Here is a 10690-nt window from a genome sequence, read left to right as displayed (position 1 = left end):
GAACCTCTGGTTCTAAAAGAAGGACCAGAACTAGGAGAAGGTATAAACGAACCACCACCACGAGTAGACCTAAGCTACGAAGCATACCTCCCCTTATATGCCTAATGGGGGCATTGACTGAGATTTGAGGAATTAAGTGTTCAATAAGCTTTATGTGGTAAAAGACAAGGAAAGAAGTTATATTTATATTAATAAGCAACCGCCAAAGGTAAAAGTGCAGTGATGGAAGGATTATAATAATGATAACTAGCACTTCGTGAATAGTGGAGCCGTAAAAAAGCCTTGAAAAGGGCTGCAAAACTGCAGAACCAATGGAAAAATGACATGTGTACGGAGCATTAAATGGAAGCGATAATTGAAGCGTCAATTTTGTCATAGTATTAATGGTGACAAAAATTCTCTTTTAATGAAATCCACTTCCCAAATATTCAACTGATGAATAAATGGAAAGTGGGGGGACTATCTGTATTGGAAAAAATTGTATTTAAAGGTGACGTGTCGAGACACGTAGACTGGTCAAATGGTCAAAGAATTACAACTAGCCAAGAGGCACGAGTTGCAACAGATACGAGAAAATGGCAGAGGAAGAGGCACAGGCAGTTATTCAAATAACTCAGCGCCTGTACCTATCTAAGTCATTTATGTCCGAGAATCAAAAGGAATGAATCTGACAATAGAAAAGAGTACAGATATGGCATTTAATAGGCATTAAATGTGGAATACGTTAGAGAATTTGTATTGAATGTAATAATTATGTAACGTAGCATTCAATGTCTTTAATTACTCGTATAGCCTCATTATGATTTGGGCAAAACGTATATCTCCAAGATATCTATAAAAGGGAGATATCTGATCAATTGTAAGGACATGAAACACTATTGGAATAAACTTTGGTTTACTTGTTTTTCTCTTGATTACTCTCTTACTACCTAAATTACTTTCTTTTATACATTCTTTTGATTATCAGCAACCTGTATTCTTGTAAATTCTAGCTTTGACTAAAATTTCATTTTTTGGTTAAACACTTGCCTATGAGAAGAAGTTTCATGAGACTTCTTATTTGTTGTAGATTTTCCGCCTAGTGGAACCAAATAATGAAACTTCTTATTAGTTACTAGCTTATTTCTTTGAGGTTTAAAGCAGAGCTTATTGTAATTCAACTTCTTTGTAGATATTAATTAGTGAACATCGTAGCTTGTTTTAGGCGCGATTAATAAATTATCGTTGTCATGGGTACGATTCTCGTGGCATGGTCATGATACGTAAATTCCATTCGGGTGTGCATTTCATGTAACCCGACCATAATTTCGAGCATTAATAATAAAAAAAATGTCGCAAATCATGGGTGCATTTCATGTAGCGTGATTTGCAATGTGTTCCAAAATGGCAAGTGTACGACAATCATGACTTGTTCCACAAATAATCCCCTAAATAATTAAAAGCGGCTTTAAAAGGTTAAAATGCACAATAGGTTTAAAACATATAATTAATCAGATAATTAGGCCAATTATTAATAGTTGAGCGACCGTTCTAAAACCACGGAACCCTGGAGTACCTAACACCTTCTCTGGGTTAACAAAATTCCTAACCCAAATTTCTGTGTTTGCAGACCATAAATAAGAGTCAATTTCCTCGATTTGGGATTTAAAATAAACCAGTGACTTGGGACACCATAAATATTCCAAGTGGCAACTCTGAAATTAAATAAATAATCCCTTTCAATTTATGTCACTTTAATTGGAAAAACTCCCTTATACCCTTTCGGGTGGAAAAAGGAGGTGTGACAGCTCTGGCAACTCTGCTGGGGATAAGAATCCAGAATCTCTGGTTCAGGGTTCAAGAATTCGAGCTTGGAATAATTGTTATAGTTGTCTTTCATTTATTATCTGATTTTTACGTGTTTGAGCCTAGTGTGCTAATTGCCGCTTTTTGCCGCTTTGATATTCTGTGAACTATTTATAAACTGCTACGAAACCCTCTTCTCTCTGAGTCTTCTAAATCTTTTGGGAGCGTGTGCTTCGCGTGGCTTCTTTTCTGCTAGAGTCATATCCTAATTTTAGAACGAGGTTCGGACAAGTTGCAAAGCCGGTAAAGCTTCTGTATTCCCGATACGCTCCCCCCATTGGCTCGAGTTGTTCGATTGGGTAAGCCATGTCTAGAACAATATACCCAGGTTTTAAACCTAGAATAACATAGCCTCATGCCAAATCCCTAGTAGGAACGCTTATTTGCATCACGTGACTTTGGGGACTCAACACAGGGGTTGGGTCCGTCTAGGACAAGTGTACCCAAATTAAAAGACCACACGGATGCATCTTACGTGCTACTTGCGTATCTATTTTGTTTCGGCTTCCATGTTGACTGACTTCTAGAATAGGGAAAGAAATGAAAAAAAAAAGAGAAAAAGAAAAAGAAAAAGAGAAAAAACAAGAGCGAGTAGTAGGTATTTGAAAAAATTTGAAAACAAGAAAGTAAGTCAATGTTTTCAAAAATCATGTTTCCTCTGTTCCGTCAAAACTGACTGAACTACGCGGGTCTGATTCTCATTGGATTTAAGATACGTAGGCAAACCTCATTACTTCCTTCTTTAGAAAGTCTTTCTTTTAGACCCCAATTTTTAAAAATAAAAGAAAAATTCTTTTTACCTCTCTCAAAATCCAAAAATATTTTCATTGTTCTTTCGAAAATTCAAAAGAAAATTCAAGATTCAAAAAATATTTTCTCTTTTCTTTCGAAGTATTTCTTTCATAAATTCAAAGTAAAAATTCAAAAATCCAAAAATATTTTCTTTCTTCTTTAAAAGTTTTTCTTTCGAAATTTCAAAAGAAAAAATCAAAAATATTTTCTTTCTTCTTTGTAAGTCTTTCTTCTGAAAATTAATTAAAAAGGGGAAAAAAAGAAAATTCAAAATCCAAAAAAAAATTTAGTTTATTTCCTTTATCCCTAATCTTCCCGAACTACGCAAGATCTAATTCATGTTTCCACATGATACGTAGGCAACCCACATCAAGTTCGATCAACCATTAAAAAAATGATGATGATAATAAGGACCGACTGAGTCCATTCTAACACGTCTTTTATTATTAAATTGTGACGAAAGTTTAAGGTGGTCAGTTTATGGTAAGCTGGCAATACAAAATCCAAAGGAAAAATGACAACTCACATCGAAGTTGTTGCAAGCAGTCATAAGACTCAGGGTCAGAGGGTTCAACAAGAGTCTAATGTGGTTGAGGAAAATAGAGTACTGAAACAAAAAATGACTGAAATGTGTCAAGTGTGGGCCAATGGCCAAGGACCGCCCTTCTCTATTCCTGGTTTCCCAGAGTTCACACTCATCTCGACTACTACCATTCCGGTCTCATTATCTGATCAATCCTATCCACCTGGGTTCAGTCCTTATCCCAACTGTACGACTATAGTTGGAACTTCTGTTGCATGCTCTCAAAGTTTGCCATTTACAACCAATCAGACAACCACTACTATTATGCTTGTCTTCACCATCCCACAACTGACAGTGGTGTAGAGGAAAACTCATAAGTCACAGTTTGCTACCTAGCCAGAACAATCCCACTCTCCTGAGTACCATTCGTACCTATTTGATCTTCCTACAAAGATTGAGAAGCCTGCCTGAAAGATGGCACAAAAAAAAATGACCCAAAGAGTGAAAAGCTTAGAACAACAGTTGAAAAATATGCAAGGGTTGGCAGGTCAGAAGATATTGCCTTCAAGGTTCTATGTATGTTCCTCGATGTCCACTTGCCGCCTGGTTTCAAGAATCCCAAATTTGAAAAGTATGATGGACATGGAGACCCCATAGCCCACCTAAAAAGGTATTGCAATCAGCTAAGAGGTGCAGGAAGAAATGAAGAATTGCTAATAGTTTATTTTGGAGAAAGCCTTACGGGTGTAACCTCCGAATGTTTTATGGATCAAGACATATCTCGCTGGTATATCTGGGATGACATGGCACAGGCCTTTGTCAAACAGTTCCAATACAACATTGACATCACCCCAGACCGCAATTCCCTTTCAAACCTGAAGAAGAAACCAACTGAGAGTTTCAAGGAATATGCCATTAAATGGATAGAGCAAGCGGCTAGAGTTAAGCTACCCATGGATGACCATGAGTTAATCATTGTCTTTCTTCAGGCTCAAGATCCAGATTATTTCTAAATCATAATGTCCACAGTGGGCAAATCCTTCTCGGAAGCAATCAAAATGGGGGAAATGGTTCATAATGACCTTAAGACAGGAAGAATTATAAGTCAAGCAGTTCTCAAAGCCGCAACTCAGACTCTCCAGATTGAATATGATAATTTTTGTGACACGAATGAGAAGGATGAAGAAACTATAATGATATCAGGGTCGAGAAGAGGTCCTAGGAGAACATCTCGAAGGTTTGAGCAACTTCATCAGGTTTCCCCTGACTCCCCTGAGCACTATTATCCACCTCAGAACTCACAATACTCTGTTGCTCCACCTCAATATATTGTCCAGCCACCAAATCACCCAAGAAGGCGAGCACGAGCATAACAAAATCTCCACCAGCCTCCAAAAAAATTTTAAGTGCCCTATAACCCACATCCAAGCCAGGGGTATAAAGGGGAAAATAGATTGAAAGATAATTTTACACAAATAGGAGAGTCTGATACAAGCCTGTTTGATAAATTAAAGCATTATGACATGATTGCACCTATTCCTCCAAATCATGTGGACCCACGTGCAAGAATCTTTGACCCTTCTAAAAAGAGTGAATACAATTCCAATGCCTAGGGGCACAATGTTGAAAGCTATCGGGATTTGAAAAGAGAAATAGAAAGAATGATCCAGGAAAAACTGATTGTGATCCAAGACAGTGACACCCAGAATATCACGCAGAATCATTTACCTGCACATGATGATGCACACTTTGTGGGGATGGTGCCTGGTGACATGTAGTATGAGAATCCTCTCGGGAACTTGACGATTGAAATTGGATAAGGCCATGGTGATTGAGATGAGCAAATTTGTGGCTAAATGTCAAGTTTAGCAATTGAAAAGTCATTCTCTCCTCACTAGGAAGGAATCTTGGTAGCTTGTTTTGATGTTTTTTCTATTATCTGGGTTATTTCAAGGTTGTGATCCAGATTTTATTTGTTTCATTGAGTCAAACCCTTCTATCCCTTTATTTTATTTGTGTGAGTCTTGCCTGTCTATTTTGTTGCTATTTTCATTAGCTGGGTTATTTTAGGATTGTAACTCGGATTTTAGGTTGTTTGCCTTGTTGTTTACTCAATAAAATACAGTTGTTCTTTTGTGTCATTCCATTGTTAATTATTTCCCCGCTAGTTTTAGTGATATGACATGCATGCGGAATTTTTAGCCAGATATTAGAAAATTGATTTAAGCTTGAATTGGACAACTGAGAAAAATACACTTTTGAGGATGAAAAAGAGTTGAAATACCTTAGAATTAAGCACGAGTAAAATTCAAATGGAACTAGAATAGTCATACCCGTGGAGGTTAAGAATCTTTACCTTCAAAATTATTGTGAAGATCGGGTTGAGAAAGAATCAATTGAAGTTTGTTGGAAAGTTTGACATTAAGGGATGGAAAGTGTCTTGTGACCATGACACACCAAGAAGACAACATGTTCGTCAATGTTGTGATCGCGAATAGTTACTATATTTGGCATTCTTGAGGCTGGGAGCTCCTTTTTCTGCTATCCAAACACTTTATATCATTCGCTACCCCTTTTGAGCCCGTGTTATTTTCTTTGACCACCCTCTTTTGGAATCAAGTTTAGAGTCAAGAGTAAAAAAAGAAAAAAAAAGTCCATGTCCCAAGAGTACAAACTGGGGCAATTCTTAAAAAGTTCAAGTAAAAAAAATGAAGAAGAAAAGAACTGGCAAAGGTCCATGCTCCCAGAAAATAGAAGCTGGGGCAACTTATTTTGAAAACAACAAAAAAAAACAAAAAAAAAAAAAGAAAGATGAAAAAAAAAGTTAGGTCAGATGTTTGAACTACAATCGACCTAATTCTTTAAAAAAAGAATACGTAGGCAGCCTTACGGTTCGGTCCAACCAAATAAGAATTCAAAGAAAAAGAAAGAAAAAGTTCCAAAAAATCCCCAATAGTTGAAGCTGGGGAAAGATTTTATTTCATTTTTAAAAGAGTCGATCACAAGAGTTGTATGTATACAACCTCGTCATCTTTAGTCTATTTTGAGCCTTCATGTCGGCCTTTCTTCCTACCCATATCCAAAAGCCTTCCAAATAAAGACCTCCAAATCAACCTTCAAGAATGACAAGAGATGCATGCAATGAGCAACAGTTTTCATGGGACATAGACCACTGTCAGGTTGCTCACACAAGAAAGCAAAAGAAAAAGAAAATGAGAGTCTTACTAGTGAAAACCCTCACGGGCACTGTAAGGCGACGGTAAGCAGAGATGAATAAATGAGAGAGACTTGTTAGTGAAAACTTCTCGGTGCACCACTAGTCGAAAGTGAGTCATGAAGTCGATGCAAAGGATTGGCACGAACAAGCTCGACTTCAAAGGTCCTAGGAATGGTAAAAGGAAAGTTTGGTCAGTTTGATAGATCGGCAGTTAAGTCCAAAATGCATGTCATGATCATTAAGGCTAGTTATTGAAGAAAAAACTCTTTCTTCTGTCCTTCCGACAAGGGCATTTCTTGTTAATACTTGTTTCTTTGCATCATTGTGTCCTTCACTCTGAGTCAGTCCTGTCAAAACAAGCAAGAAAAAATTTTAAAATTTGCTAGCAACTTTTCAGTTGCACAAAGTAAATTTGGCCAGCACACTCAGTTGTTATAGTCAATATGCCTTGAGGATTCAGGCAAAGGCTCCCCCCAAAAGACCCTTGTCAGTCTACTTGGCGCAAGCAAAGATAACTTGTGGTTCTCTCTGACAGACAAATTGCTCAAAAGTAGGAAGTCATTCAAGATATTAGAAAAGGTCACCTGAGCAAAGATCTCCAGTTGGGATAAGGCTGATTGAGACACAAATACAAATGGTAATGGGTGTGAAACAATCAGGGTTGATGCAGAGTAAAAGTCTCTTGAAACCTACTCAAGTTGATTGAGCAAAAGTCAAAGCTGCCCAAGGACTCAAGGCCACAAACCGACCACCACTTTTAAAACTGACAAAATTTTTTGAACCAGAAATAAAGAAGTGCAAGGAAAGTGGTTCAAAACAAAAAAAAAAGAAAAAAAAGAAGAAAAGAGAAGAGCCGACAAAGGGAAGTTTCTTAAATCATGCATTTGTTTTGTTTTGCTAGTGTACATAAAATCTTATCATTGCTCCTCACATTTTTCCTCCTAAGATAAAAAGTCCTAGTCTAATGGATTTTCTCCCAATAAAAATCTTAGTCTGATGAATTTTTCTCCTAATATAGAAGACCTAGTCTGATGAACTTTCTCCTAGGATAGAAATCTTAGTCTGATGAATCTTTCTCCTAAGATAACAAAAAAAATACCTAGTCTGATGAATCTTTCTCCTAGGATAAACGTCTTAGTCTGATATATGTTTCTCCTAAGATAACAAAAAAAATACTTAGTCTGATGAATCTTTCTCCTAGAATCGAAATCTTAGTCCGATGAATCTTTCTCCTAGGACAAACATTTTAGTCTGATGAATCTTTCTCCTTAGATAGAAGACCTAGTCTGATAAACTTTCTTCTAGGATAGAAATCTTAGTCTAATGAATCTTTCTCCTAAGATAACAAAAAAAACTAGTCTGATGAATCTTTTTCCTAGAATCGAAATCTTAGTCTTACGAATCTTTCTCTTAAGATAAGAAACCTATTCTGATAAATCTTTTTCCTAGGATAAACATCTTAGTCTGATGAATCTTTCTCCTAAGATAAGAAATCTAGTCTGATAAATATTTCTCCTAGGATAAACATCTTAGTCTGATGAATCTTTCTCCTAAGATAATAAATTAGAAAATCTAGTCTGATGAATTTTCTCTTAAGAAATTAAAAAAAAAAAAAGAAGAAAAGAGGATGTCTCGATTTAAAAAAAGTATTTGTTCATGCCTTTGAAAAAAAAAAGCGTTGGGGTAATTTGTTTAAAAGAATGATTTTCTCAAAAGAAAAAAAAATGAAAATGAATGAAATTGATTTTTCTCAAAAAAAAAATCCTTCTTAGTTCATTTTAGCATAGGTACACAATTTAGTAGTCTCACTTTTCAAGATAGGGTCCCACTCCCTAGTGGATGCCAGCATAACTTGGTAATCTTTTCCAGCATAGGGTCCCACTCCCTAGTTGATGCCAGCATAACCTGGTAATTTTTTCCCTAACATAGGGTCTCACTCCTTAATTGATGTCAGCATAACCTGATAATCTTTTCAATTTAGGGCCTCCAATCCCTAGTTTATTTTATTTTAGATATAGGGTTTCCACTCCCTAATCTCTTTTTCCCAAGGATACACAATCCTGACTTTTATTGCTTTCAATAAAGAAGTAATTTAGAATTTTGTTAAAATAACTCACGAAATTTTCCTAGTAAAAATTGGAGCAGAAAAATTTTGTTTCGTTTGTTTGTTTTAGTGTCTGAGCAGGTTTTACCTCGAGGCACGGGGTTCGAGACGACCAAAAGAAGGAGTCTCAATCCAGAATAAAAGGAAAAAGAAAAAAGAAGAAAAAGAAAAAGAAGTGAACTCAAAGTGCAGAAGCGGAGAAAAGATGTGGACTGCTCAAGACGTGATTGAAGTCACAAGCTTTGCATGTCCCGCCTTGATCCGAAAAGTTGAAAAAAGAATGAACTAACACCTGCAGCTAACAAGCATCAAGATTCAGATCAGAGTCCGCATGAAGAACCAACCAAGACTTAAGATCAAGCTTCAGAAGACTCATAGATAAGAATCTTGTAACTCGTAGCTGATAGGCTTAGTTAGTATTTTTTTTTTATTTTGATTTTTGATGTAATAACAAGACCACGGACCGGAGCCTCGGACAGAATCTCACTCGACTCTCTCATCCTCTCCACACACTCCATCACCTCATTCACTTCTGAACTACACGTGGCCTGATTCCTTTATAGCCAAAATGTAGGCAGCTCGGATACCAGGGTTCGGTCACATTCTCCTTATTTTTTGTTTTTAGTCTCTCTAAATAAGGGTCGGGTCAAAAACCTGTCTCGTCGTTCTTTGTCTGAAAACTCTTCGTGTTTCCAGTCAAAGAGGGGCAGCTGTAGACATGTAACTTTTGATCATCCCCGAGGTTTTACACATTACCTTTCATAAAATTCAAAATACAAAAATAATTCTACTTTGTTTTCAGGAATATTAGTAGATTGGTAGGAATATTATTTTAATTTTTTGCGATGATTTTAATCTAATCCCATTTTTATTTTTAGGATTGATATTTGAAAAATACCAAAATAGGTTTATTTTAACGGTTAGTTTTATTTTAATAGTTATTTTACTTAAGTATGATTAATTAGTAAATGGGTAGTATTTTTAGTCTTGTTCAAAGAGAAAAAATAAAATTTGCACTCAAACAACCCATTTTTTAGGCCCACTTTTCAGACCCTTAGCCCGTAGATCCAAGCCCAATACTCATAAAACCCTTGCACTTTAAAAGAACTCTTCTTCTACATCTTCACAACCTAGACCCGGCTAAGACAAAAAATTCCTACAACTCCAACTTCAGCGGCAGACCTAAGAGCTCCTCACGACTGAAACCCTATGTTGCTTACTTTCTGCTTTTTCTTTTTGAATATTGCGTTTGTCCCCTATTAGACTATCTATATTCTCTAAATTTTATGAATTGTCCTCGCTCCCTAAAATATGAAATCTCTGTGGATCCTACAATTCCACTCTATTTGGACCTTGGCAGATTCTTTTCTTTTTTTCTAGTGGATAATGAGTGCATCTACTCTGCTCCACTTAAATGCCATGCTTTTGTCCGTGATAGAGTTTGGACTCGTGACGCGTGCCTAAGCTGCACATCACTCATTTTGTTCTCACCACTAGACTAAAACTCCAAGGGCTCAATTGCTATTTGGCTTTCACTAAAAATATTTGTGGATTTTGGTCACTGTCACGAGGAGCCATCACATAAACAAACTTAAGTCAATCATGTCGCTTGCAAATGGCCTTATGCTTATTGAGTATGCTCGTTTTCCTTTGAATTTTAATTTCAACAATTAATCTTATCTGGTATTTCCTCTGATTCAGGTGAACTTATATGACTTCTAAATTGCACTGATTTGCACTAACCTTCATAACTTTGTTCCTGCAGCAAAGGGAGAGAAAGATGCACTATATGAAGTACATCTAATTTCCAACACAACATTATAGATTGTGAGAAATTTTGCAACTATCAGTATAGTCTGTTGTTACATAATTCATCCTGCCACATCAATATTTGATACTTCTTCAGTTTTGCATTGTACATTGTTAAAACCATAGGAATATATAGAATGATGGAAATTAAAACCTCACATGGTGCCACATTGTATGAAACCTGTTTTTAGTTACCTTGTGCATATCTGTAATTTTTTTTGAAGAAGTGGTTGATATAATATATAAAATATTGCTTGCACTAATTTCAACTATAAGTTCCAATTTCATTTGAAAGTTGGAACAATTAAGTTGGCCTGCAAAGTTTGGCACACAAAAGATGTCATCGACAAGCTTCACTGAAAAAACTCACAAACAGACACATGCATACACGCGTGTGCCC

At 36.3% G+C, this 10690-nt stretch overlaps 1 long non-coding RNA gene across 1 annotated transcript; it reads left to right on the top strand.

Annotated features, from left to right (window-relative positions):
- The first annotated feature begins 9491 nt into the window (after positions 1 to 9491).
- On the top strand, positions 9492 to 10448 carry LOC107829792 (uncharacterized). The gene is made up of 2 exons (XR_001658014.2): positions 9492 to 10115; positions 10247 to 10448. It is a non-coding gene; the product is annotated as an uncharacterized LOC107829792 (long non-coding RNA).
- The last annotated feature ends 242 nt before the right edge of the window (positions 10449 to 10690 follow it).

The sequence above is a fragment of the Nicotiana tabacum genome, chromosome 21 (genome assembly GCF_000715075.1).
Source record: "Nicotiana tabacum cultivar K326 chromosome 21, ASM71507v2, whole genome shotgun sequence".
NCBI classification, from domain to species: Eukaryota; Viridiplantae; Streptophyta; class Magnoliopsida; order Solanales; family Solanaceae; genus Nicotiana; species Nicotiana tabacum.
Note: the sequence above shows the minus strand (reverse complement) of the source record. Positions and strands in the feature narration are given on the sequence as shown.